Source organism: Melospiza melodia, chromosome 1 (assembly GCF_035770615.1).
Source record: "Melospiza melodia melodia isolate bMelMel2 chromosome 1, bMelMel2.pri, whole genome shotgun sequence".
Lineage (NCBI taxonomy): Eukaryota > Metazoa > Chordata > Aves > Passeriformes > Passerellidae > Melospiza > Melospiza melodia.
In genome coordinates, this window is record NC_086194.1 from 58530912 (window position 1) to 58556673 (window position 25762).

Here is a 25762-nt window from a genome sequence, read left to right on the forward strand (position 1 = left end):
CCAGCATTTGAGTGAGGTTTTGATTGGCAACAGATAACCTGTCAAGTGTTTGTCCTTTCCTCTGCATGTGCCCAGCAGAGAAAATTACAAACACTTTTCTTTTTAATTAAACTAAACTAAAAAGCTGACATGTCACAGACATCTTTTCATAAAAATCCTTTCTTTAGGATTTTTCCCCTTTCTGAGAAGCTGTGGCCTCAGCAACAAAATGTAAACAATGGTTATCTGCTGCTGTGGAATGCAACAGGTGGATCCGTGATTGGTCTTGGGTGAAAGTTTGGATTTACTGACCACTCACGGCAGAGCTGTTCTTGCTTTCTGCCTGGACACAGAACTTCGTTATTCATTCCTTTTCTATTCTTAGTGTGGCTAGCATTCTGAGAACTTTCTCTCTATTTCTTTTTACTATAGTAATAATGCAATATATATCATAAAATAATAAATCAAGCCTTCTGAACATAAGGTCAACATTCTTGCCTCTCTCTTCACTCTGAAAAACTCTTGCAAGCCCTGTAACATGACTTCTATTCTTTGAACAGACCAGATTTTTTACAGCATTAAAATTGCTGTAGTGTAAAATAGCAACGCTTAAAACAAGCGAGAGAAGTGCCTCAAACAAGCAAAAAGAAATACCTATTATAATAGAGCTATGTAATGCAAGATAGTTAATAAACTGCAAAGTGAAGAAAGTTACTTTGTAGTTGTAGCGAGAGAGAGAAATGTGGGAAATAGTAAAGATAAGATTTCCAGAAAGCTGTAAAAGCAGGCCTTAGAAACAGAAAGAACAGAAAATTTAAGAGCTAGCTGCAGCTGCAAAGTCTGAAAGTAGAAAAAGTTAGTACAGCAAGCAAGGACATGAAACAATAGCTTGAGTTTTAGGCCTTAAGACTGCAGGAAAGCAGTGCAAGCAATGCTACGCTTAGCAAGATAGTAGAAGGTTTTAAGCTTAATAATGGTGTATGGTGTATTGTTAATAGAAAGCATACAAGCAAGCATTCTGTGAAGCAGGCGTACATGTTCTTTTAGTGATTGGCTAGAACAATTGCCTGTAAGCTTTAGCAATATGCTATTGGCTAGAAAGTTTTTTAAATGCTTTGTAACAAAGAAGTATTTGGCTGCTGCTGGCAGTATATGAACTGTTGCCATCTTCCTATTGTCTTAACCATGTAATGAGGCATATGCTGCAATAAAGCTCAAGGATGGTATCCCAGCAGTCCCGTCCTGTTAGTGAAAAACCCCAACAGAAAAGGGAGTTTCAGTTTTGCCCCAGACAAATTCATCTGCATTTCTGCAGTACACTGAGTTACTACACAGCTCTGGAAAAGTAAGTAAATCAATGTTACCTACTAGTTTCCAATATGAAAGTAAAATTAGACCTGTGGGCCACACATGGGCTTAGAAATCCTGCATGGGATTATGACTTGCCCCTTTTGAGACTAGAATCAATGACAGACTAAGGAAGCTAAATGAAAAATCCAGCAGTTGCCCTTCCTAAGACCCAGTTGCTGGCCCTGAACTACAATACAATAATATTAGCAGAAAAACATAGTATCTACTTAAAAATTATCCCAGCAGAATATAAGAAAACCTGGTTTCAAGGACTGGGCTAATCTAAACAGCTGAGTCAGCAGTACATCAACCATATATATACTCCTTTGAGGAACTGCACTACTGCAAACTCAGAGCTCCAAGATCTGGCACGCATTCACGTAGCTCATCTGTTTCTCTCCTGGGCTCTCTCCTGAATGAAAGCATTGATAGGCATAAGGATCGATGAGTAGAAACCAACTATCTGAAATATCAATCGATGACAAAGCTAATGACAATTTCAGGAAGCTCACTAATGGTCAAGTAATAATCACTGCAAAATACAATAAGACAAAAGGCACAGCTGAATAAACATTGCTTGCTATTAAATCTGCATTCAAAATGGCTGTGCACAAACTATTACATGTACAGAAAAAAAAGTCAAGAAACATATGATCTTGGCTTGTGTAACAACCAGTAGAAACAGAAACCAGTAGAAACTCTGAAGTATTCAGATGTAATACAAAGATGCTAAAAACTTCCAACTAGCAACTAGATCAGAGAGTGATCTCACTATTTTGCTTCACATTTGTTTCACTATAAGCAGCTGTCAAAACCAATTATTCATATGCAAATAACTAAGAAGTAGGCTCTTTTCTGATTTTTTAATTTTAGTCAATTTGTCTAGTTAAGGAGGAGAACAGTGAACTGAAAGGTGAAACAATCATGTCACTAGACATTTTAGCTGGTCTCAATATCAAATATATTCTAGCAATTAGAAATAATTCTAATTTTACTGAAACAGAGTAGATAATAGCATGGATACAACACATAGATACCCTTGGTTGTAGAAAAACATTTTTTGTCAACCAAAGGAAATTAACTATACTGCTAATACAAACATGACCTCTTTGAACATCTCCTGTCTACATACGTAGTCAGGGATCAGAACTCTTCACGCCCTGCACAGTGGCACCAGCAGAAGCCTGCAGCACTGAACCATGGACAGCATCACAAAATAAATGCAATGCACACAGGACTTACACTGTGAAACAGACACTCATTTATTGCAATAGAGAGCTGGTCTAAAATTGAACAATAAATCAGTGAAGACTATGTGCATCTTGCAAGTCCTTTCTTCTGTCCCTTTTCAAATTTTAGCCTCGTTTTCACAGTGCCAAATCAAACACCTGCATCACAGTTGCCTACTAGCAGATAGTTAACTATAGGCATCTCCCATAATTTATTTAGAAATCTACAAGATTTGACATATCTGCTAAAAGGTAACTCCAAAGGACTTTAAAAGTTTTCTTTTTTTGTCTTATTTATTTTACAGAAATTGTGCTAAAAGTATACTTATAAGTGTTATTAGTATTGAAAGGGGCTGTACTTCCTATTTGCAGAAATTTCTACATCAATCAGACAACTGGGTTCTACTGTACTTCAATAAATGTCATTAGTACTACTTTTACCAGGAGTACTACAGCCATAGTAATAAAGGGTTGGAAGCGGCACCTAATTTGTTTTTTAAATAACATGGCATAGCAACTGGAAAAAATATAAGCCAAAAGATCAATTTCATATTAAGAATTAATACTATTCTTGCTGAAAAAAAATCTCTTGACTTTCTGAATGCATCTAAATACAATTGAGTCTATGAAGACTATAATATTTCCTTTTATTTCTCCCCGGCTTGATTTAAAAACAAGGGATGCAGAGGTCATTTCATTGTTTCTGAAAAAACTCAGTGGTGGAAAAAAACACTAATGGTCCTAATCAGAAGTTAATTTCACACAGTACAGAAACCAAAGTGCATACTTTGAAAATGGCTAGCAACAAATGCTGTCTGAAGATGTGATACAAATAAGCAGCCACAAGCAGGAAAATTAATCAGGCCAAGTAAAAGAAAAATTAATAAATAAACCAGAATTATTTACACTTCTGCTTACATGATTTTTAACCATCTCAGAGTTATTAGCCTGTAAAAGGAGAAAAGTTAACACAAACTATTTCTCCAGATAGCTTAGGTACATTTTAAGAAATTCCCTCCTAATGGCATATATATACATATGCACACATACACAAAAAAAAAATCATTCAGAAGTACATATTCACTCTACAGTATTAATAAGCTAACTACCTTTCAAACAGATATGGAAAATTAATTAGTTTTGCATTAACGTCCTGCATATTCAAGTCTATATGACAGTACTCAGCTACTGAGAGTGTTTATTCCAAGGTACAAGATCTATGGAGATGTACATTGCTAACCACTTATTCCCTTTTTCATTTCCACCCAATCTCTCATTTTATGCTTTTTCATGAAAAAAGACACTTGAGTGGACATTATTGAAGTGAACTGCTGAGAATTTTCTGTATGTACTGGACAAAAAAATCTTCTCAAGGCTTAAAAACATGCTAAATTGTATCAATGGAGGTTTAAAACAAACCTTTTAAAAGGAAAGAGCCAATCCATTACTACAAAAAGTCTATTATTAGCAGTGGTACAACTAAAAATTGGTCTCCAAATCCTGCTGTGAGAAAGATGCTTTGAACTAAAGAGGCAGTTTCATAGCTGTCAACTTTTTTTGCTCACTAAAGTCCAGACACACAGTAGTTACAAATGTCAACTGGAAAGAGCTATAGGTTTTCAGTGTGTATAAATTACAACACCTTCAAAATCTTGCTTAGTTAAATGAACCACACAGTTTACTAGGGCATACATCCCACATCAACCGTAATGCTTACAATGTGAGACTGGCTCACATTCATGAAAATAGGCTTTGCGTTTGTTTGATTTTATTACTTAAAATTTTGACTTGCCTTATCAGCTATCAAATCTCCACAGTGTTGCAAGTACAAATCTATCAGTCAGAAGAACTAACATACAGACTGATCAGTGCTGTTAATTCAACCCGTGAACCCTATTGTTTGAATCTTCCAGATTCTTCTCAGCAGAAGACAAACAACTGTATAACCTCAGTTAATATTATTTCAGTCTTAGCACATCCACTGCTACCTAGGAAAATACCCAGACTCAAATAGAAAAAGACAAAACACACAAAATACAGTTTTTGGATTCACTTGGAAATCTCCGTACAAAGAGACTTAAAGAGGTGCACAAGCAAAGCACTTGGGAAAACACACTGCTCACTTTGGCCCTTTACCAGAAAGTTCATACATAAGCTGAACTCAGCACCCACTCTTCCAACACAAGCCTATTTGTGTAATTGCATATAGAGACATAAATGAGGCTTACACCTAATGTGTGCCAGTTAAAAGGGGTTTTGTCCATGTATTTCTCAGTCTGGCATTGGATTGGTGTAGTCTGCAAGTTTTCTAGGATAGCTGTAAGGTGAAATATGGAATAAGAAGCAAGAAGCTCTTCTTCTCTTTAGTTTTTAATGTTTTGAATTTGCTCTCCAGTTTGTCAAGCTTCTACTGAAATATCTATAGTCTCTCACGCTGCTAGATGCAATAGCTCTCTCCACTTCAGTAATGAGGAAACACAGAGCGCTAAAAGCACAGGGCTTGACATAACTATCTGAGCTTGCAGGATCACACTTTTTTGTTTTGACTTAAGGGGAAGACTGCTGAAACGAGTTGTGCTGAAAGAACCAACCACCTCAGGTAAACAGATGTATTTGTATACACATGGAGTGTCTGTATGCATATATGTAATAAGGGATTACACTCAAGCCCTCATATGCTCCCTTCACAGCTTTAAAATTGTTGCCCCAAGCCAAATATTGCTATTCCTGCTGCCTATTCGTCAGCTCTAAGACTAAAATTACAAATAAACTCCTTGACTGGCCAACTTCTGAGGTACATTTGTTCAAGATGTAAACAATCCAGCTTCAAGTCTCTGACTGAACACATATGAAGAGATCCTCTGAAAGTATATTCTAATATCCAAGTTAAACGTCTTAACCAAGACTATCAGCCCCATTGAGATTGAAGACTTAAACTTCAAATTTCTAAAGTTTTAGTGAAGGCTTGACATTTCCTTTGAAACTTCAACATCATTTACTACACCTTCATGGGGTGACCATTCTAACCACTCTAAGAGATAGCTGTGCCAACTATAAATCTTTCTGGTTTTAAATGCTAAAAAAATAAAAAGGAAGGGATCACACATAAATCTATGGCACATCCAAGTGATAAAAGTAAAAAAAAAATCATAAAAAAAAAAGAAAAGCCAAACTGATTTTACAATCTCTGTAACAAAACTGCGAAAGTCCTCCCTTCCCTCCTTCCCTATTCATCTCATGGCTGCTGTTTCCAGTTTCTGACTTCTCTTCAATTTGGAAGACATACTGCCATAGGCGAAAGGTCTGATATCTCACATGGAAAACATCACCAAATATTAAAATATCTCACTGCACCATTTTTGGTGGTGTTTTTTTTCTAACACCATGTGTAAAAGGAGGTTTCCATGGGGAAACTGTGATATGTATTAAGAGAATTATTTTCCAGATGTAAAACTAGAAATCAGAGACAACAGAAGATTTGATGCCTATCACATTTCATGAGCTCCATGTGTAGTCATTATACTTAAATTCAAGATATTGAACACCATGATAACAGTATACTCAGTATATTATGGCTAACCTGCATAACACATATGTATGCTTATGACTTTACTGACATCATGGAAACATACTGGAGCAACTCCTATGACTGGAGTTTTGGAATGGAAGGGTACAGGCTCTTTAGGAAGGACAGGCAGGGATGATGAGGAGGTGGTGTTGTCCTCTCTGTGAATAAGCATGGAGCTCTACCTCATGATTGATGAGGAGTTGATTTGAAAGTTTACAGGTCAGGATGAAAGGGGAGGAGGGCAGGAACAGATGACATTATAGTGCAGGCCTGCTACAGGCCACTTGACAAAGAAGACCAATATGATGAGGCCTTCTACAGCAAAACAGAATGGCCTCAAGAGTCACAAGCCCTGGTCCTCATGGGGAACTTCAAACAAACCAGTATCTGTTGGAAGGATGACACAGCACGACAGGCAATCCAGCAGGCTCCTGGAACACATTGATCCCTTCCATCTCCAAGAGACAGATGAGCCAACAAGGAGAAGAGCTATGCTGGATTTTGTTTCCACTAACAATGAGGGGGTGGTGGAGAACATGATGCTCAAGGGAAGCCTGGGCTACAGTGACGACAAAGCAGTGAAATTCTAGATCCTTGGGGTAGTGAGGAGCATGCACATCAATCTCACTACCTTGGAATTCAGATCAGACTTGCCCCTCTTTGGGGATCTCCTTGGTAGAATGCTGTGGGTTTAAAGCCCTGGAGGGAAAAGGGCCTCAAGAAAGCTGGATGAAATTCAAGTATTGTCTCCTCCTGGTTCAAGAGCTATGCATCCCTACCAAGAGGAAATTGGGCATAAATTTCAAAAGGCCTGCATGGATCAACAAGTTACATCTGGACAAACTCAAAGACAAAAAGGTACATTCTAAAAAGGTGAAGGTAGAAACTAAGAAAAACAAAAAACTGTCTGAGCAGCCACAGAACTGACACGATCTGGCCAAGGGCATTAAAGGTAGGTTACCATAGGTTTACTGGTAATGAAAGAAAGACTAGGGAAAATGTGGGTTTCATCAAGAAGGATACGGGAGACCTGGTTACCCAGGATATGGAAAAGGCTGAGGTACTCAATGAAGGCAAAGGCAGGGATTGGAAGAATGAAGAACTGTCTGCTGTAGGAGACCACAAGGTCCAAGGCCACTTAAGGAACCTGAAGGAGCACAGGTCCATGGGACAGGATGAGAAATATCCATGGGTTCTGAGGGAACTGGAAGTGGCTAAGTCACTATCCATCACATTTGAGAAGTTATAGAATTCCACTGAAGCTCCAACTGACTGGAAGAAAATGAAACATAGGCCCCATTTTTATAAAGGGAAATAAGAAAGACCCAGGGAACTACAAACGAGTCAGTCTCACCTCAGTGCCTGGCAAGATCATGGAGCAGATCCTCCTGGAAACTAAGCTAAGGCACATGGAAAATAAGGTGATTGGTGATGGCCAGCATGGCTTCACTAATGGCAAATCTCGCCTGACAAATTTGGTGGCCTTCTATGACAGCATCACAAGAACTGGCAGATGAAGGAAGAGTGACTGACATCATCTACCTGGTCCTGTGCATTGCATTTGACATTGTCCCACACAACACCCTTGTCTATAAATTGGAGAGACATTTATTTCACAGATGGACCACTTGATGGATGAAGAATTGGCTGGATAGTCACAGTGTTGCAGTCAATGGCTTAATGTCCAAGTGGAGACCAGTGGCATTCCTTGGGTGGCTTTCGAGACTGGCACTATAACATCTTTGTCAGTGACATGGAGAGTGCACCCTCAGCAAGTTTGTCAACACCAAGTTGTGTGATGTGATGGGCATGCTGGAGGGAAAAAATGCCATGCACAGGGACTGAGACAGGCTTGAAAGGTGGGCCTGTGTAAACTTCATGAAGTTCAACAAGGTCAAATCCAAAGTCCTGTACCTGCCTTGTGACAATCCCAAGCATAAATATAGTCTGGGCCAAGAATGGATCAAGAGCAACCCTAGGAAGAAGGACTTGGGATTTGGTGAACAAGAAGCTTGATACATCTCAACAACATATGCTTCCAGTTGAGAAAGCCAACCATATCCTGGCCTGCCTCAAAAGCAGCTGGTCAGCAGGTCAAGGCAGATTGCTCCTGTGCTCCTGTGAGAACTCACCTGGAGTGCTGCATCCAGCTCTGGGGGCCACAATACAAGAAAAATGTGAACCCACTGAAACAGGATACAGAGGAGGGCTATGAAGATGATCACCTCTCCTATGAAAACAGGGTTAGAGAGATGGGGTTGTTTAGCCTGCAGAAGAAAGGACTCCAGAGAGACCTTAAAGCAGCCTTCAAGTACCTAAAGGGAGCCTACAAGGAAGGTGGAGAGGCACTTTTAACAAGTGTATGCAGTGGTAGGAGAAGGGGGAATGGCTTTAATGAAGGAGGGTAGTTTAAGATTAGGTATTAGGAAGAAATTCTTTACTGTGAGGGTAGTGAGGCACTGGAACAGGTTGCCCAGAGAAGCTGTGGATACCCATCCCTGGAAGAGTTCAGTGCCAGGTTGGATGAGGCTCAGAGCAATCTGATCTAGTGCAAGGTGTCCGTGCCAATGGCAGGGGAGTTGAAATTAGACAATCTTTTAAGGTCCCTTCCAACCAAACCATTCTGTGATTCTATGGTTCTACCTCTGCACCTCACCAATCATAGCATTTCAACATCAAACACAACAAAACACCCTTATCACCCCCCAATGAAGACAACTTAAAGGAAATTAGATTGACATGGCTAGGAATATAAACACTTTTCCATGAAACGAGCTAAAATCATTCCAAAACCAATCCTACCTCTCCCTCCTACCATTATTGAAGAAAATCATCACAGATTTTTGACAATGACTCCCTAAAAATGGCTTCTCTGAAGGAAAAATGAAGTCATTATAGCAAAAGATAAAATGACATCACTTATAGTTTCTTCACATTTGTTAACTTTGTTTCACTCATCAGTAAGATTACCTTGCCCTGAACACTTCTCATTTGGTTGCCCTTTAAAGACATTGAAAACCCAATAAATTCCTCCTTTCCACCCTCAAAATCTACCAGATGGTGTTCTCCAAGCATTTCTCCGAGAAACAAACAGGTTTGACTCCAGCATTCAATGACATTAAATGAGAATCAAAAATAAGTAATCAAAAATATGAGAATCAAAAATATGTAACACTTCTACCACATCATTTTACTTACAATCAAGTACTAAATTTTTGCACCAATGTGAAAAATCTAAATTAAATGAAACAAGTATCATTTTTGACATGATAGAGAACTAAAATTGAATGGGATGCCAGAGACTGAAGTTTAGTTAAGCAAAAAACAAACAGAATTCACCATTATATAGCAGTCAGACCAAAGATCAGAATTTTATCTAACGTATCACACTTGCTTCACAGTTCTATCTGATGAGAAGGGTCCTCATAGATACATGATTCATTGTGCTTTTTACAATGAATTCTGACTATAAGAAAAACAGATTTTTAAATTAACACTAAAAGATTTGTCCTTTCCTTTTGAAAGAAAAGTGGCAGTCATTGATTACATTGTAAGAACTAATGCCACAGTCATTTATTATTTTAATATTCGGCTAGCATTCACTTATAGTGATGGCATTAGTATCGTCCTATCCTTTCACACATTTCAGTGTTGAAAAAGCCTTTTCAAATATTAATCAGAGGCATTTTCACAAGGGACATAAGATCTGTCACTCTCAGGATAAGCCATGAAAGAATAGAAAATTATGCAGATAAGCAGGAAAAAAATACACCCTGTAATGGGTATTTCCCTTTTCCAGTGTGAGTTGTCAAGCAGAATCTATGCAAGCCCATTTGCTTTTTAGTGAAGTCAAACAAATAAGAAAAATTTCTATGCCATCTGAAAACTATCTATACAGAGTAATCTGGGTAACTTTGCTTTAGAAAAAGAAAGGTGGGATGGCAGAAAGAAGCATGCTATACCTTGAAAGAAAATCATGCTTCTGGATTTATCTGCTCTAGTAATTACTGTTACATTTCTGAAAAGCAGATGCTTCTGCCTTGAAAAAGTACCACACTCAGTGGAAAGGTTTGAAGTCAATTTGGAGAAAACAAACAAGCAGGAAAACTTGGCTCTGGGAACTACCACACCTTTCCCTCTTGCTGATTCCCTGTTTCTGTTGCTTCGATTGTTCAAAGAAAGCCTGCTTTTCATTTCATTTTGGATGAACGCTTGGAACTGAACATACTGTATTATAACAAAAATTCATCTTTTAATTCCTATTAAATCTTGTAATCCTCTAATATTCCTAGAAACAATGTGAGTCCTCCCTCCTGGCAAACGCAATGACTAGCTTTTGAATTGAGTGTGCCTTGCACAGCTCAATTCGGGATCACTGCATTTCGTAATTTGAGGGATTGGAATAGTCAATTCATGCAGTTTTGTTCTCTGTGCTCTCTTATGACTAAGTCAAACACTAATGAACAAGGCATTGACTGCACTTAAAACAGCATTTTGGAATTTCAACTCTGCATGTCTTCGAAGAGCATGGCCTTACTCTGGTAAGCACTTGAAATCTAAAACTAAAAAATAAACCTCACAGAAATGCATTACAAAGAGGCCCATACCAGCCTGGTTCTGGAGAGCTGAAATCCAAAAAAGGTTTAAAAACAATCATGTCAAGTATTTCAATCAGGTATCAGCTCACAGGTTTTGTCAAGAAAGTGTCACATTAGTCTGTTCTTCTGCATATCTATGACTACAAATCAAGAGATTGAGAAAGCTAGGTAAATCTTTTTAAGAAGCTGAAAGGAAAAAAAGGAAAGGAAGAGAAAAGCGCACATCAAAATTTAATAAAGAAAAACTTAACAGCAAGAGAGAGAGAGCTTTAAAAAAAGTTTCAAAAAGTTTCAAGCAAAAGTTTCACCTTTGCTTCCTTGTGAGTTCAGGAAAGCTGCATGAATCAGAAGTGAGGAAGCATCCCTCCTTTAAACGTTTCTCCAAAGCCCACAGTTTTCACGGAGACATGAGCACTATTGTTCTGGATGGTGACAGAGCAGGAACTGAACAGACAAATACAAACCTCCACTGGATATTCCCACCTTTTGCAAACAAATCAGAGAACAGAACAAGGCTGCTGCATTTCCACTCCCATGATGTGCAGGCATGCGCATGAGACAGGCAGCTATGGCCTGCAGCACTCCCTTAAGAACTGCTCTGGTGACAGTCTTGGAGGGAGTCAGGAAAGTTCACATCATTGGGTAAGTCTAGTAGATTTAGCATGTCCTTCACCTTCACCAAATCAAGCCTGCATATGCATATAATGCTTGTTTTGCATGCATCTCACAGATTCTGTGAACCAAAGTTTGAATGTAGCATATAGGAAAAAAAAAAAAAAAAAGAAGTTTCCCTAAATAATGGAGCTGGGCAAGTTCCTAGTTTTCCATAAGCTTTCCACACTATTTCTTGGAAGAAGAAAGACAGGAAAACATGAGAACTAATTAGCCATTAGTCACAGACACTTATTACAAACTAAATCCATTTGATAAATTTTTCACAAAAGCTTTTACTAATGTAAGCCAGAAACCAAACTCAGAGCTGGCAGAGCAAAATCACTGTATATATTGTATATGTCAGTTTCTAGTTCAGTTTAGTTACTGTCATCATACTCCACTGTGTTTGGAGGTCATGCCTGACTAACCCAAATTAACATATTATATCTTTTAGTAATGAGACCTCACTTATAATGAAATTGAAGAATGCAATTATTCATCTACATGCACAGACTTTCCCAATACTACAAAGAATTATTCAGCTTCCCATTTCTTAAAAAATCTCTTGCATGCCCACATTAAAAACAGATTGTGTTCCATCGGAACAGTAAATTGTGTCACAATTTTTTTCTCAAAACATGTGTTTAAAAATGAATGCAGTAGGGATAAAAAAATCATTTTTTCATATTCATTGATCTTTCTCATACAAAGCTTCTGGAGAGGATTGCATTCAACAGCACAAAAAAAAAAAAGGAAGGAGAGGGTTCTTTAGCAACAGGGAACAAGCATTCTTACGAACACTGTTAAGAGTACTGAATTTTCTTAAAGTTTCCTGTTCTTTTCCTCACTTTACCCACACATAGCTGGGAGCTTGGTTTAACTTTTATGTATCAACATGTATTTTCACTTCTTCGTTTTTGAAATGTTTTTTGAAAAAATACTGGCACTAGGTTTAATGTATGTAGGTGTATATATGAACTACCTTGGATTTCAAGTAAAAAATGAGATAGGCAATTAAAATGAAGCCTTTGTGACTTCACACTCACTTCTTCGGCAATTTTTTCAAGGTATACTCCTGTTCCTTTTAAAAAACCAAATGAAAAATACACACAACAAAAAAAAACCCAAAGCAAACCAATCTCTGCTTCTCCCACAAGTACTTTTATTCTGTTCTCCTCCTATTTTGAAACAGTACAGAGCACAATCTGGCTTACTGTTCAAAATCAGGTTTTAGTCTGTTAGGAGAGGCCTGAATGTTCAAGTCTTTGATTTTTCTTTCCACAGGCAGAAAAGAAGCTTGGATAATTATGCAGAAGGGGGTGGGAATCAGAACCATTGACAGCCTTCCCCAATGTCTATCAAAATTATCAAACTTCCATTCAAAGACTTAGCAAAACACCTAAACAAACTTCAGCTTGAAGTGACTGTTATGGTAAAACATACTTTACAGGTATGTGTCCATTTAATCTGTCCGCATTATAACAGCAAGTTATGACAAGTGATATTTAAGTGGCAGACTAGAGGTATGCAGAATTCTTTGGTAACCATTTGGAAAAAAATGTAAGGAAAAAGGAGGGGAGGAAGAAAGGCTATTAAGGTTAAATCAGAAATTTCTGTGCTGAAGATCACTTTTTAAATGTATCTTAAAACTGACATGTCATGCAGTCATAAGGACCATTCATGAATGAAGTAATTTTAAGATAAGAATTCATGTATGTAAGAAGTTTGGGCCTTTACACATTTCTTCGCTTCAAGAAATTTGGCAGCATATGTGATGGGACGCTGAGGAATTAAGATTTAGTCTGCTTTATTCTTTTCAAAGATACACTCTCATGAAGGACAAAAAAGAAATTCAGTGAAGAAGACTAGCTTACTGCCTTTTTGAAGCATCTTAAAATACCCTAGACTATTTCCTGGAATCCAAAAATTATCTCTAAAATAATATACTTCCATTGGCTTTCCTTTTCATTTTTATCTTTTTTAAGTAATAGATGAAACAAGAAGTATTCAGAGCTTTACAGTTAGGGCCTAAGCCTTTTCTTATTTTGACAGCACTAGAGAAAAAGACTTAAGTTGTCAGTATTTTTTTAAATTAAAAACATCAATTTAAGGAATACTATCAACTGAGTAACTAACAATCTTTCAAAATACAGTCCAATAATTTCAGTAAAGACCATTAAAACAAATCTACCATCTTTGATTTTTATCTAGTTTTAGAAGTACTATATTACCTCACTGAGCTCTAAGGTAAAAACAAACAAACACAGTGACCATGACACTTTTCCTCCCCTTTTTTTTTCTTCAGTTTTTGGATTAAGCTATAAATCTCGGCAATGAAAGACAATTCCCACAAATAGGGCATTGTTTCTTCATGAAATAAAATTAGGTGCAATACATCATCTTTGCTAAACATTTGAATTGAATTAATAGAGCTAGACTAACATCGTCCCACATTCCGAGGAATGTGCGAATGTACATGACACCATAAAGTAAGCAGTGTTAGAACACAGGAATTTCTTTCTATTTTAACACCTGAAAGCCCAAACAGCTACATTGATTTGATATATAAGGCTCCTGATGTCATTACAAAGCTTCAATACATGTGGTTCACGAGAAATGGGAACAGCCAGTTTGGTAATAAACAAAAGAAAGTACTTAATAAAACACACATTTTAAAGAAAAAGAACATCTGTGAATTTCATCAGGCTTCAAGAAATATGTCACTGAGAGTCTAACTACTATCTTGGCAGTTTAAGGAGCGCAATATACGTAATCTTTACATTGACTAAATAGATGCAACATTGATTTAAAGAAGGCATATGTATTGTTTATTCATGTGAAGACCAAAAGGTTGGAATTCTTTGGCTGGAGTGAATGGGGATAAATCCATGGTTCAGCAGCAAATTATGATGCCACAATGTTTTGTTTAATTTGAATAGATGTTGCCCTCCCTATTATCTAAGCCTCTCAACTGCTTATTCTTGATCTTGTCAAAACTTCATACTCAAAACAGTTTTAAAAGAAATTGCTTGGAGCTATTCCTTCTTCAGAACAACAGAACTCTTCACTAAATAGAAAAAATTTACTTGTGCTGAACAAAGACTCCTAATATAAAAATGTCACCACATTACACACCAAAAGCAAACCACACTATTCAATCTCACTCTCAGCAATAAAACATACTGTATGCTGTATAGTGGAAATATTTCACATACAGATATCCCTGCGAGAAATTTAAATAGAATTCCACTCCTTCTGCCCAAACTAGTAAATGTTTATTTGGTGACTGAATATACCTCTGTCCACATTCCTGCTAGTAAACTAAAACAGGTTAGGCCAGTTATGCCATCTACACTCTTTACATGCCAGCAGATCAGAGAGTCCATTGGGACTACATTATCAGCATTGCCCCATGCACACATAAATCAAGTTCAATCAGAATTATTAATGACTAGTAACATATCCCATAGGTTGCTATATCTTTTAAAATTTCTTCTGAACCACAGTTAACTGGTTTTCCATTTCAGAATCAATACTTGGGTTGTGCGCACAATAAAAAAGAAAGAAAGTGCAGTTGCCACTATGTCCCTAATACTGTGAGCTACAAAGAAAGTGTTTCTTTTAATATTTTTAGCAGTGATGCTATACAAGATTCTCAGACTCTGATATGGGTTAATTACTGGGTGAAATCTAGGAGAGATCTTGAATGAGTTGATACTCACATTCCTCATAATACCAGAAATTACTGATTTTGGTTTCCAGGCTTTGCTTTAAAGGATAATAATTTTAAAAGCACTTTTTGACTTCTGTGGTTCATGAAGGTAAGCACCATTACCTCTATTTTTCCAGCAGGGCGATCAAGACAAAAATGTACAAAGTAACTTGGCCAATTCACAAGCAATGCAGAAGTGAAATGTAGGATTCCTAATTGCCAGTGGTTGTATCACTTACCTAAAATACATAGAGTTCTTAGGTGACACTGGTGCATCAGCTGTTGGCTGCTTAGTCCTAGTAATGACACTAGCATCTGCCAGCGCTGGTTCAATAAGTAACTGTTACAATCCAACTTCCGAGTATCACTCATACTACCCTTGGAGCTAAAATAATCAACTACAGTATTTCAAGCCAGAAAAGGCTTAAGGTTTTTCTATTATAACCAACTATGGGTTCCACCAGGAACAAAAAAATAACAGGTCTCAAATAAATCTTACACTACTTGTACTTCCAAATTAACATAAGACATGAGTATGTTGAAACAAATAATTACTGAAGTATTTTTTTTTATTTAAAACACACAAAAGCACAAAACATGTGGATTCCTGCATGGGACAGGACACAGTAACAAGCTTCAGGAAGAGACCCTTCATTTGCCAAGCCTTCAGAGAGGAAGGTGATAGCACAGTACTGAAATAATAAAAGGTTACAGGAGACTACAAGAATAATCTAACCTCTTACCTAATAAAACCTGATGGATATCAGTAGTGCCAAAAATACTTACCAGCTCATAGCTGCTTGGAAGAAAGCAGGGTGTCTCCACCTGGAATAAAAAATGATGATAAAATAAGGAAAAAAAGATAGTACCTTTGAAAATGTCCCAGCTGCATTGCTTGAGCTCTTTCCAGACAGAAGCACCAATCAGATCAGACACAGAACCTGAGCATCCACTGCTGCTCTCAGGGGTACTATCTACTTTCAGCTCCCTAAAAAGTTAGCACTAGCTCAATGCAGACTTGGTGCCCTGCTCACATACTCTAATCAATGAAACAGGTTGAAGAGTAATGTCTTCCCTCACGTCACATATACAGGGAAACACAAAGGGTTTTCTCCCTTCCTCTATCCTTTATAACATTCTTTAATCATCATCTCAGTTTTAGTTAATGAGTAAAAATATTCTGCTTTTCAAGAAATCTAGAACTTCAGCAGTTCCCAACACCTTACCCTTGTTCTGGAACTGACTTTGGGTCATGGGCTTAGCAGAGGAAGCAGAACAGATAGTCTGTGGAGTCACATATCTTCACAGATTTGTCTCCAAATTAAAAACACTTCCTATGAAGAACATAGCCTGTATACATTACCAAAAAACCACAAACCACCTTATTTTGATATTCAGAAACCAAAACACAAAGAAAGTCAGGAAAACCATTACTGACTTGGATTACATGATGATCTAGGGAAAACCAAGTGTTAGATTATTTCTGCAATCTCATATAGCAGGCACCCTCAAATCTCATACATACAGTCTAAAGACTGTAGGTTCATCCCTTTACACCACTCAACTGAGCTTCCGTAGTAGTCATCATGCATGCTCACTTTAGCAAGCACTTTGAGGTTAACCCCAGTGAAAACTGTTTCATTTAACATATTCACCTTCAAAATTATGGCTCTCTGGGACACATTTGTCTCTCAGCCAACAGAGTGGAGCCAGAAACTCTGCAGCAACACCTGGACAACAAAGGTGGAGTTTTTTATCAGAACAGCTGCTATGATCTTCTGAAAACTCCTATGATGACTCAATTCATGGTAGAGGGGGCCTCATGCCTCAGGTCATTTATAATCCTTAGAATATTAAAAAGAAGATGCAGCCCATGCAACAGAGCAAGCTGCAAGAACAAAAAGAAACATCAGTTCTGTACACAACACAGGCAAAGAGTCAAAGGGGCCTACCTGAATACACAAGGACAACCCACTCCAGCTTAAACACTCAGGTACAGCTTTTAACCACTAGCATAGAAGAGACAGCATTTGACTCCATAAATGGTTATGAAAAAGATTGATCTCCAATTCTCAATGCTTCTTAAATCATAAATTACTCATAAAAAGGGGGGAAAAAAGTAGCACAAGTGAGTCCCAGCTCACTCATGATCTCTAGACTATCCCTAAAGAAAACGGGACAGACTGAACTTTTGTAGTTTGTCGGCTCTTCCCTCTGACTTCTCAGTGGCCCTGCAAGTCCGAGGTCTTAATACGCTGCACCTCTGCAGTCCATTTTGTGACTGTGACTCATGATTCACTACTCTATCCAACCAAACACCCATACTTCCATACATGGAAGATGTTAACTAACCTGTCATAATAGCATGCCTATTGCTGGAAGCAAGGACATCATCTGCCTTGGTGACCTCTTGCCTGACATAGCATGTAGAACTTCATATGCCACCTTGAATTACAACCACCAACTCTCCTTTCAAGCCAAAGTGACAAATCACCAAGCAGAACAGTGCCCAGTTGAAAGAATCAAAGCCACATGCACCCTGCCCCACCACCACAAGCAGCAAACACCTGCATCTAGAGAGGAAAGACTATTTCAGTTGTCCTGACCATGCGATTACCTCATACTTATAGACTGGTTTTGCTCATGTTCTCATTAGCAACACCTAAGGTTAAAGTAGATAAACATGATATGTGAATTTCTTTCCTCTCACTGCATATACTAGGAAGAAATAATTAATGGAAACACCAAAGGAGCTGGCAGACTGGCTGAGTAGTGCAATGGAAGAGATGAACTAACATTACGTGCTCATGTAATTATTAACTGGAACCACTGTGGAATAAAATTGTCATCACTGACATACATAAATACAGTCTCTGCTGTCTCCCTTCCCTCCACTGATCAAGACCCTTGAGGAAACAAGCATATCTTTACCCCTTTGGTGAACTAAAACACAGTTCTGCTGTAATTTGCTAGCTAATTACAGCTGACTCACTGTTTAGAAAAATCCCCTTCCTTCTGACACAAGAACACTGGGGACATTCAGTGGACAAGAACTTAAGAAGAGAATTGCAGATCTCTGCAGATTTGTGGCATCTTATTCAGGCAACTCTGGACTGTAAGAAGATGAGGGCTAACACTAAAAATAACACATGATTTTTTTTCTTTCCTGAACTCTCTATACTTGAAACAGCTGTATATAGCAAACTGACTTTACCAAAAAATTTTGTCTTCTTCTGTGTCTTCTGCACTTTCTCTTTACAGAAATCAAAGACTTTGATGTTCTGATGCTGCTTTTGTGCTACAAAACTCAATGAACAACCCAAGATGCCCTGACCATTTTTTCTTCTAACTCCATATACACAAATAGCACATTTCTTCTCAGATGAAGCAAAATAATCAAGATCTTCCGGTATTCCAACTTCAGTTCTCATGAACAGTTGAAGCAAATTCTTCCACTGTTAACCCAGACACAGGCTAAAAGCAAGAGAGTTTTTAAACCCATTAACAGATAACAGAGGATATTATGACATCCAAACAATCTAGGTTGAGAATATATGAGTGACTCCAATTCTCCTTCCTAGTTTTCAAAGGTCTGGGACATGCTAAAAAATAAAGTTATATAAAAAATATAGAGCTAAAAAGTAAAACAGCAAGACTTAAATCCAGTGACAATGCAGAGACAGGAAATCAAGTAAAGAGGTCTCAGTCATTGGTTTAGAAAGTTACACACTCTGTTACCAACTGCACAAAACAATACATTTCAGAAGGACTTTTCAGGCCCACCCCCTGAAACTACAGCTAATCTTAAAGACATCTACAATAACCAGGTTTGTCAGCTTTCAATAGTTTCTTTATTCTTATAAGAAATGCACTGCATATTCATTAGTGTAATATTTCATAGTTCCACACCAAGGTGGATTTAGCTTCTGTACTTCTGTACAGTCACATATTAACAAGCCATACCAGAATGTAAGAATGCTTTGCCTAGTTTAAGAAATACCTACCTTTTCGATGCCCAGCACTTAGATACAGAGGTACATTGTTAGTCTGTTCACAAATAATCAAGCAACTATTTCAAAGACAAACTGTCTGTTCTTGCATACACAGTTAATATGAAAACATTTTCCCCGTGTGATATTTCCTGCATTCAGCCTTAGTTTGAAAAAGTCCAATAGTGATGGAAAAAAGATTAAAAATAATTTCTTTTATGAATAATTCTAATTCCAATGAATCTGTGGGTAATTCTTCTTCATATGACTATAACATCAGCCACATCAGTTAATGAGTAACTGACTACCATGAGATAAATGTTAAGTCAAACAAACAAAAAAAAAATCAACAAATGGCAGGATATCTGGCGCTAGGAAAATAAAACATGTTCCTGCTCGCTCTTAAAAGCAACACAATCATGCCCCCACACAACACACAACAGTTCATTGGCTGAGATAACCATACTTACATTTCGGTGGGGTTTTTTTCCCACTTCTACATGCATATTTTGTTTTTATCTTCCTCCCTTTTCATTCTCTATTTGCAAGAAGTATGTGAACAACTCTCTTCAAAGAGTGAGCAAGTTATTACCAAAGTTGCATTTCAAAGTCCAAATCTCAAACACTATTATATTGCTTTTTCAAAAGCAATTGAACCACATAGCTATAATGAATCACTTTCTTTCAAGCTACAGTTTTATCAAGTAAGGAACTCTAGCATGCTTGTCACAGGTTATATGAAACACTAACTCATCTATAAAGTAAACTACTAAAAAACCTGTTCACTCTAGCCCACTACTTATGTTACAAAATGGAGGAGAAAGGGTGAAAAGACCAGTAAAATGAAGTCACTGACATCCTGCAAATAGCGTTAAATTACAGTCATGTTGTGAGGTTTTCTGAATGCTACATATATATATATATACACACAGAGACACACATTTATACACACACATCTTTTTTTTTTTTTTTTTTTTTTTTTTTACAAAAACCACACACACCTATTTATTCCAATCTAGAGCTCTTGAGTTAAGCCTGGTGGAAAAAAATATTTTTCTGCTTAGTTTTCTTCTTCTGGCATTTCTGTCAGTTATTGTTCCCCTTTTCCAGCCTACCCTTCAAAACACTCATGACAAATGCTGGCTTTCTTCCATGCTGTATTTCATTTTGCAATGTCATAGTCCTGACTTACATCATGAAAGTTCTTCAGTTCTCTGAGGAATATATACAAGGCAAAGACACTTGGTCCATAGGTTATTTGGGGAAAAGATTTTTTTAAATCTTCTAATAAAACAGAAGGTACTTGGAAGCAAAAATTGATGAGTTTCCCTTGATAACTGTGAACTAGTAAACAGAGATGAAGTCCTCTCCTTAAAATAATGGGATTTGTTCAAAATGAGTTCAGAAGCAAAGGAAAAGAAAGTCAGAATTTGGGTGTTTCTAACAGGGGTTAAATCAGACAGCAGAAACCAAGATCTTAAAACTAGATTTTACTGGACTTTGCACTAGTTCTCTGCACTGTGGTTCAATTTGCCAACCTGAACTGTAAATGCTAGCTACTGCCCCTCCTGATTTAATCTGTGTAACAGATGAAAGAGCTTTGTAAAGTAGGTTGAAATTATTTAACACAAATAAGTGCAAAAATATAGTCTATTTGCTCAAAATGTCTCATTTTGCTGCCTCTTCAGCTAAAAAAAAGAAAAAAAATCCTAATTTTGACAATTGTATACATCTGTTTGAGACTTCTGCTTTCTTTGTATCTGATCTGACTTCTCCAAGCTTTATGAGGCATAGATTACTCACAGAACTATGCTACTCTTTAGGTATTCCATGTGTATGTATTTTGGTACAATCTCCAGTGTAACCTCTGAATCTTAGTCATATCAGCAGGCCCAGAGATATAAGAAAAGCAGGTTGACTTCAAAATCACAGGTCACTAGTGCTGGCCAGACTGTAATTTCTGACTATGAAATTCAGGTTATACAGTGTTGCAAACATTACTTTCAAGAGGTAAGCACTTTTAAATTCCTTCTTCCTAGAGCGGGATGAATTATAGGATGAATTGTTCTAGCAATCTTCGATTCAGGAAACAGCATTAAGATATAAAGCAGCCAGTTGAGCAGTGATGTAACTGTGATGCAAAGCACAATAGCTAGAATGTGACACAAGCTGGTTTTAATTTGATTTTCCCTATGCACTTCCTCCTTTACTCTGAAATTTGCTTTAATTCCATGCAGTGTCTATCCTTTGGGTTACCATGAGCTAACCTGTATTTTAAATTCAGGAAAAATTTACTTATTCAATCTCCAAGATCAGTAAGCTGCAGAATACCACAGAGGTTTAACTGCAAGATTAACCAGGGCATAACCTCAGACCACTGAAGTTGAAAGCCATGTTTGTCTCTTTGTGCTTCCTAACCCAACAGGAAAGATACAAGTACCAAGGTGTGAGGTCAGCAAATTCTCACACTCATATTCAAGTGCATAAAGCCCTCATGCTTCAATCACTGCTCAGGGGGAAAAAACGTAAGGCTTACTGACACATCTTCTATTCTATCTTGTACATGTGTCCTGGTATAGGGCAAATTTGGGAGAAAACCTCCAAAAGGGGGGCCCCCCCAGAAAGCAAACCCACATGACCCCTCCCCACAACTAGTTTGGGAAAAATTTCCTCGGAGAGAAGTAGAAAAAAACCTATTTCTTTAACAGGCAAAGCACTCCCCAGCACAAAAAACGAACAATACCAGATGACAAAACTCATTCGCTGCTCTGAAGAGATGACAAATTCAGAAAGTCTCTCCTGTGGGTGCCCGCTCTGTTATCAATCCCTCTGGCACTGGGAAAGGCTGCTGCCCAGAGCAGGCCCCCATAGACCACAAAGCGCAAGCTCTCAATGCTCCCCAGGTCCCTAGTCTAGAACAGGTTGGAACAGTTCCAAGAAAAGGGAAAGAAAACCAGTCCAGGGAAAAACTTCTCTGCCTCAGCTAGCTAAACCAACTAAAAAGCAAAGGAGGGGCCTGTTCTGCCCCATCCATACCCAGACAACACAGTTCAGCAGAACATGGAGGAGTAAGTGCAGGCTGATAACAAACTATGTGCTTCTTCTTCTCCCTGCCTTTGCTCTCAGAGCTAGTCTTGAAGGCACAGAATATAACATCCAGCATAAACAGAAGACAAGACTGGAGATACAAGCATCATAACATCACCCTAGGACAACACGCTATGTTCATTTATTTTCCCCACATATAAGTTAGGAGCAAGTTCTTTGTTCATAGTTCCTTACAGGATCAAGTTTCTTTATTCTCAAAATGTATTAACATTCGCACAAATATACTATTAGCATTGATAATGATATATACCACTTAAAAACTCTATCAACCTTAAAGCAAATGGAAGACTTCTCTTAAACCATGAGGAAAAACTTACTTTTCTTGCATGACAGCATAAGGGATAAATGGCTAAATTCATTAAGCAATTTCACATACCAAAACTGTTTGTTTAGTAGAATCCATACTTTACATCAGTATGGTTTATCAGCAATGAAGATAGGCAGGGAGACTGAGAGGTGGTCAGAAGCTGTCTTTATTGTGGACTACGTATGCTTATGTACTACTCCAGGAAGGCTAGTAATTTTTTACTACAATGATTGGGTTAATCATCACATAAACAAACTTACACATTTTGCAACATCTCTTGCTTGTAGAAGTCTTGATGCAATCTTCTTTCTTGATTCTATCTTCTTGTTCTGTTTGTTCTTGCCAAGGCATCCTGATTATCAAATCTCTTACACATCAGGTCCAAAGTACAATGATTAGCTTTAACTTTGCAAAAGGCTAACAAATGCTCTAAAAATATACATATTATCTGTTTATTCTATAAGCTACTTTGAGATTTCCTCCAAAAACAAAGATAACCACAAATAAAGTAAATTAAAAATGGTGAATCTGTCGGAAATGTCTGATATTACAGACAAGGTCTAATCTACTTTATAGATGCTCAGACCTACATTTCTGTGAGGCAAGAAGAAATATAAAACAGATTTAATTCCATGACAATTTCCATGATTTTGCTACTGGTTCAGGTAAAACCAAATCACAAATATTACCAAAACACAAAATCTGTATTAAAGTTGTTGATAACTAAATGCAAGTATTGGGGGTTTTTTAATTTTTTTTTTTTTTTTTTTTTTTTTTAAGTTTCCATGTACAAGGAAATAAGCATTTTCTGCACTTGTGTAACACAACAGCTCTTACAGTTGTTTCTGGAAACAAATCACTCAAGTCAAATGTGATCTTAACCTTGACAGCAACTTCAAGACTGAGTCTTTCAGAAGCTTCAAGAACAACTGTGCCAAGCTGGCTAGTAGTAAAATGGAGACTAAGCCATATTTAGTCAATTTACTGCACTTCAAAACAGTTCCTAAACTTGATAAAATAGGGAGAAAAAGGGAGTAAGGGCATCAAACTGAAGATGTGTTAACTCCTGCAAGTTACCAATATTGCTGCCAGGGTAAAGAGAGAAGAATAAGCACAGTGAATCATATTTTTTAGACTTAAGCTCCAAAGGTTTTGTAAAATGAAAGTTCTGCTTCTTACATTCTTGTGTGTAAGAAGGAAAAACCACTAGCAATGTTTTTACAAAGTAAGAAACTACTGCTGTAAACGAATCACAGAATGATTTATGCTTTACCAGGACAACCTTTTCTCTGTCTGGTAAGGGCTCTGCACCTTGACACATTTAAGCATTTAATGGACTTATGTTATGGCAATATGTTCCATATATTCCATCACGCTGCACATGTAGTGAATATGGGTGGTTTATAAAGACAACAATGCACTTAACCACAGCTTTTATCAAGTGATTCTCTGTGATAGGTTTTTGTGTCTTTGTTTATAAACTCCACCATGTATGGCAAGGGTAGAAAGAAGATAATTCAGGAATACTCTTGGGGTAGAAACTTGCATATAAATAGAGAATCAAAGAGATGTAACCCAGTTTAATGCCTTTTTAATCCCTAAGAAAAATTACTTGTTTCAAAAACATACACCTAACAGGCCTGGATATTCATTTTTAACTTCCTGGTAACAAAATTAACTGGGATGCTAAATCAAAGGCCTAGATGTTTGAAAGATACTTTCTTTCCCTCAGCATCTCCAATTCAGCAAAACAGACACATGCTATTAGAGATAGATTTTGACAGTAATAGCAGAGTCCTTGAAAATTCACAATAGAATGTAATCTAAACCAAGCATATAAAACGATTTGTGTAGTCAAGACTTAAGTTTAGTTCCCAACTCCAGACTTCTCTCTTAATACCAGGACAGATAGGTGCCAAGAGGGCAATAGAATTGGTAGAGCCCAGCTATTTTAATATGTAGGCTAGTGATACTGCTACTGACCAACAGCTCACACCTGCAGGAAATATCCTGCACAAAATATCAGGCCTGTCATTGGATCTGAAGAAAATTTGTTTGCTTTTTGTTAAAATAACTTGATTTGGTTTCTGAAAATGCAAATTACGGCCACCACAACAAAATCTCACAAGGGCAGGGAAGAAGAAGAGGCTATTTTTGACCAAAATCTCCCAAATGGCCACTGGCTACAGCAAACCAGTCTGGTTGAAATGGCATTGTGGATGAAATGTTGCTACAAGTGCAGTTTGCCGGCTATTTTTATTTCAACAAGTGTTTAATAATGTTGTGATCAGATTATGAGAAAAAAAACTCACACCACGACACTTTTCTGCTGATCTGTTCCCACCAACTTTGCAACAATTCAACTCAAGAAAAAAATGAAAAGGAAAGCAGCATGATAATCGGACACACAGAAACTAAGTACAGCATTAAAAATATATTGGTATGCAATTTCGTGTGAGGCAGTTTTGTGCCCGTAGCCCACTTTGTGTAGAGAGTGGGATAAGTGTAGCCCAGCTGAACATATTAGTCATTAGATGCAAAAGCAAACACTTCTATTTTTAAGAAGTTACCAAAGCCACATGCCAAAGATATCACTACTATAAAGATATAACAGCCACATTACAGCAACAACATCTGCTAGTGCATTTCCCAAGCTTCAAATATTATCCTTCATTTACTTTTGTTCTTTTCCTCATATTCAGCCAACCACTGTATCCTCATTTGAATATTGCTCCCACTACTTCATTACAGTGACATTGTTTTTGAAGATGAAGGCTGTAGTGGTATTGGTTCGCCGATATGAGTTTCCCAGACAACGCACCAATATACCTAGTGGGTTTAGTGCTGGTCAAATGGCAGCGTACCCACTAGAAATTATTTATTCATTTCTTGCTGTGAAATACGGATTAGGAGGAGGACAGCAAAACCGGTTCAAAACTTTAAAGAGTATAAAAAAAACTTTATCAACAGAATTACAGAAAAGTTATAAGAAAATCAGAATAAACCTTCAGAACACTTCTCCCCCACATCCTCTTTTCTTTCTCACCAAACGTAGAGACAAAACTTGCAATTTTCAGTCAGTTTACCACCTCAGTCCGCTTAGGAGAGGAGTCACTCTTGCATGCTATGGAGACTTCTCCACAAAAACAGTTCTCTCAGCAGTCTTGGCTTCCATGTCACAGCCAATCAGCCGCCTGGGTAAGGAAAATCTGTTCCCAGTGTGAAAGTCCCTCCCATGTCTTGTTACTTTAATGGGCCATGTCAGCTT

At 37.6% G+C, this 25762-nt stretch overlaps 1 protein-coding gene across 4 annotated transcripts in view; it reads right to left on the minus strand.

Moving 5' to 3' along the window:
• Nucleotides 1–25762, minus strand: part of TNS3 (tensin 3) — a 202219-nt gene that overhangs the window by 141358 nt on the left and 35099 nt on the right. For 2 of the 4 annotated variants that reach the window (XM_063158867.1, XM_063158875.1), the window contains exons 3-4: nt 16746–16820; nt 15877–15915 (exon numbers count right to left, since the gene is read on the minus strand). The gene's annotated coding sequence lies outside the window, so the exon portion shown is untranslated. The remainder of the gene's footprint in view (nt 1–15876; nt 15916–16745; nt 16821–25762) is intronic. The other 2 variants (XM_063158847.1, XM_063158857.1) reach the window with 1 other exon arrangement.